The following is a 4529-nucleotide window of genomic DNA, read 5'->3' on the forward strand; positions in this document are numbered from 1 at the left end:
TCAAATGGTGAGCATTGTAAGAGAACATTGAAAAATCATGTTATCAAAGCTGATGGAGAGGCTGCAAAGCTGATGCAACTCTGCAAATTCTTTAGGAATTAATATACCACTTCTCTCAGTCTCAAAACAAATCACCTGTTGAGTTATTATTTGGTTGTCATCCTCTAACGACTTTGTATGAAGTATTCTATAGCATTATATATATTTAACAATAATTATGTTGGGTGCTTTCTGTGCTTAGCATTTCAATCAATTTAATGTCAAAATCAAGATCCAAGACATGTGTTTGTCCTGTATTTAATGTTACATATAATTAATTTTTAATTAGACTGTATTTCATGTGCTGATTCTGGAGTATTTACTACACCCTTATTTTTGAATCCCATGTAAATTTAAAAATGTTCAGTAACATGAATATCTATAAGCAACAACGTCAATGCAAATATTTATTACTATACATACATCTTGTATCCTTAGGGATTATAAGAGTATTAGAAAAACTTAACTGATTTCAATACCTTACTTTTACCAATTACTTTTAATCTCCTTTATTTAATATTTATTAATGCAACGTAGCTCCTGAAACTAACAAAGAAACACAGTAACAGTAAGCCACAACATATAAGCCATTGTTGTGTTTATGAGTTTATTACCTTGTCTGATGCCACATCTTTGTCTGTTTTCACTGTATGTTATTTTTTGTGTTTTGTTATCAAGTTTAAGTTTTGCTTATTTTAGAAAAAACTTTTTTCTTAACAAGAGTATTTCCCCAATTAAGCAAATCTTAAGCACATGCACTTGAAGCCCCTCTCTCTATAAAAGAGATTCAGAGAGCAGTGTTCATTATATAAAATGGAAAATCACTAGGAATAGACGGCTCCTTGGCAAAATGTTTTAAGCATTTTTGGATGCTTATGTCACTTAAGCTTTTAAAATAGCAGAACCTGTCACTGATTCTAAAAATCAACCAAAATCAATAGTGAATTGAATGGGATTCCTTACTATGTTCTAGCTATTGCCTCTTATCTATTTTTAATGATTTAAAGATAATTTGCAGAGCTTTACAAACACACTTAGAATCAGTTATCTGAGTACTACTGTAGTTCATCTGTATTAAACTGGCTTCGTTAAAGGCAAACATTCATTTGATAATTACTACATGCCTCTTCGATTTCATTCACATATTGAGAAATATCAGCACTCCGTCAGTGGTGATCTCGAGAGATGGAGAGAAAATGTTTGACAGAGTGAGCTAGTCTTTCATATTTAGTCTTTTAAGCTATATTTGTTTTGGTAAAACAAGTGCTAACTGGATTAATTTTGTAGCTTCAATTATCACAGTTTAATTTGAAGATCCTTCAGACTGTATAAAGGTTCCAGACAAGGTTGTTCTTTATTCTGTCTTCATTCTCTATTTTTATGCTGTAGATCCATTGGCTGCTGAAGTTTGTCAGACTTCCAACGTGATGGGTTTTGATATCAAGACGAATACTACATAGCATAAAATTAGGTTTTATGCAGGTAATATTTTTCTGTAAGTAGAAGCACAAGTATTACTACAAGAGATGCTCCAATTAATTTGATAGCAACATTTCAGAATTTATGTTTGCTATATTTAAGTGGTCCAAGTCAGATGTTCCTCAGATGAAAGAGGAAAACTAACAGACACATAAAGCCATGGAGACCAAAATAGACACTAGTTAAATAGGGGTGGGGAGCAGGAAGCAAATAGGTTTGAAGCATGTGAGAATGAATGTCCAAACACAGGGAGAACAGGACGAGAAATGTGAAAAGCCAAAATCTGCAAATTTATGAAGAGGATTTTTGAAGAAGATGAGTCTAGTTAGAGAAGGGGGAGAGTGTGTTTAATTTCAGTTTCAGATGTTTTTTTGCAATGGGAGTTCCAAAACCCCTAAGAACACAGACAGATGAGCAAGATTGTAACCTTTAAAGGTGAAATTGGGTACTGTTGGTTTAGGGAGATCTTTGATGCTCAGTAACATATTCTTTGAGCTCTGACCTGTTCCATGAAAAATCAGATTTCTTCATGTCTCACCAGCTGTATGTAAATTGCTGGGTATTTCTAGCAAAAGGTGCCGTAAATGAGGTTGATGGAAATATATAAGTCCATCTGGGTGATCCAGATGGAGAGGAGCCTTGAACGTGCATTGTATTGGACATATATTTGCAGGAGATTCCGTGTATTCTGTTGCAAGGAAAATAGCCTGGATGGTACTGTAGCTGTGGTTGGTTAAGGGAGCTGTGAACAAGAAGATTGTGCAGATTAGGTGATTGACGATATGAGATAATGGGGAAAGAGGGTGATCTTGTAAAAGTTGCCATTAATGGTCCAAGGCATAGACAGAATCCTTGGGCTATTTTTGATTCAAGTGAGGGCCCTGTCAATAACATGTATTGGGTATCATGTGTTAATGAAAAAAGAGTGCATTTTGATTATGGAAGTCCATGTTGTCACTGCATGGTCATCAGAGCCTTAGAAACTAAAAAAAGGGAGAGAGCTTTTAGTTTGTGTTGGGTAAAGGAGCTGTACAGGAGATAGCTGTGTGAGTCAGTAAGTTTGTAAAAGACAGAAGTTGAGAGTCATGGATGGTTAATAGGTTTATGTCCAGAAATGGAACAATAGTGGAAGATATGTAACTGTATGCAGTACTTGAGGGATGGGTGGAAATTGGTGAAATCATGCAGGAAATGTTCTAGTTGGTTGTTAGGCACCGATGCAGTCATCAATTTATGACCTGTAGAGGTCAGGAACAAAGCTTGTATAGGAGGCAAAGAAGCATTCTTCTACCCACCCTACAAAAAATAGTTGCATAGCTGGGTCCCATCCTGTTGCCAATGGCAACTCCACTAACCTGCTGATAAAAAAAGGTTATTGAAAGAAAAGGCACTCAGTGTGAGGACCAGTTCTACCAGACGAACAAGAGTATGGGCTGGTAGATCAAGCACTGTTCGTTTGTCCAGCTTTTTCTTGAAGACCATCATAGTGATGAATGACAGTGTACAAGGATGTGATGTCCATGGTGAATATGAAGCATTCAGAGCCCTTAAAATTGCAGCTGTTGGAGAGTATGGTTAGTGTCCTTAATATCTGAAGGAAGCCCTTCAACCAGTGGTCTCATAAGGCTGATGGGAAAGACTGAGATGTGAGTGGCGGGACAGTGGAGTCAATTGGGTGCCCAAGGGTACTGGGTTTGTGGAATTTTTTAAGTTTTCTTTTTTAAAACATTGTATAGTTCCCAATGTCATAAAATTACTCATATAAATGACTAATCATCATATTAATTACAACATTATACCATTTCAGATGATTAAAAATGTTTTTGGAGTAGATTTCTATATTTTCAAGAACTACAGTATATGGAACTATATTTCGTCATATTTTGTTGTTAATTGGGAGAAGTATGGACACAGTTGCATGTGTTTCATCTTGGGGAGCCAGCCTGGCTACTGAGAGGGTATATATCTGTCAAAGTATATTAAGACAATTGAGGCATGTTACTGTGTAAGTATCCACCAGAACTGGCTGAGTGGAGACCAGATGGCTATCAATTTATAGGGTTGGAATTTCCCAGTCTGCCAAAATCACCAGCACTGTTTAAAATAAAAACACAGCAGAAGTATGAAAGGTAGGTCATGAGAGATGCTGGGGACTTCAGCTTCCTTTTTTAAAGCTACAACATTTTACAACCAGAAAATAATTTCACAACATCAGTGTACAGTTAAAAATAAATGCCAGACTCCAGCAAACAGCACTGTATTGGATAAAGCGGTAAGAAAATGGTTGGATGGAACTAACATAAGTGTCAATATCCTTTGGGCCTAGGATTTAGGAGGTGGGTCAAGGATGATGACACTGATGTCTGCAAAGTAGACTTGAGTAACACCATAGCAAAACATAAAAACCACAGAAAGTGCAGGTAACCCACCTCTAACTAAAAGGCATCTTATGCTGGGGCTGGCCTGTTTGGAGGACCTGCCTCCAGGGATTCCTTCCATTATAAGATGACCCTGGTTGCTCTTGATTGACATCCCCTCTGCTCCCTGCTTCTTCTTCTTGGATAAAATGAAGTACCTTATTCATTTAAATTCATTGTGTGTTTCTTCTTTGGAACTACGGTACAGTACAAACTGTACAGTGTGCAACCCTTAGAAAAAACTGGGGGGAGTCAAGAAGACTTGTCAGCACTTCGGATGGAAATCTTGTGTTTTGTCTGCTACATGTACTGTATATATTACTTCAATTCCTGATGCATAAAAACAATATTGAACAACTAAACAGTAGCCTCAATAGGAGCTTCACTTGCCATAGTAATGCACTTAAGTAATGACAATATGTACGTACTGTATATATCATAAATGTAGATTTTTCATTGCATTACATACAGTACTTACAAATTAACTTCACTTGAATCTTTCAAGGGTTTCTTGTCTGGCTTTTGCAATGGCTAATTGCATTTTGGCATTAAAGCAGATCCTCCTCATTATAATCCATAAGGAGCTGTAATTTA

Source organism: Atractosteus spatula, chromosome 2 (genome assembly GCF_055471065.1).
Source record: "Atractosteus spatula isolate fAtrSpa1 chromosome 2, fAtrSpa1.hap1, whole genome shotgun sequence".
Classification (NCBI taxonomy): Eukaryota; Metazoa; Chordata; class Actinopteri; order Semionotiformes; family Lepisosteidae; genus Atractosteus; species Atractosteus spatula.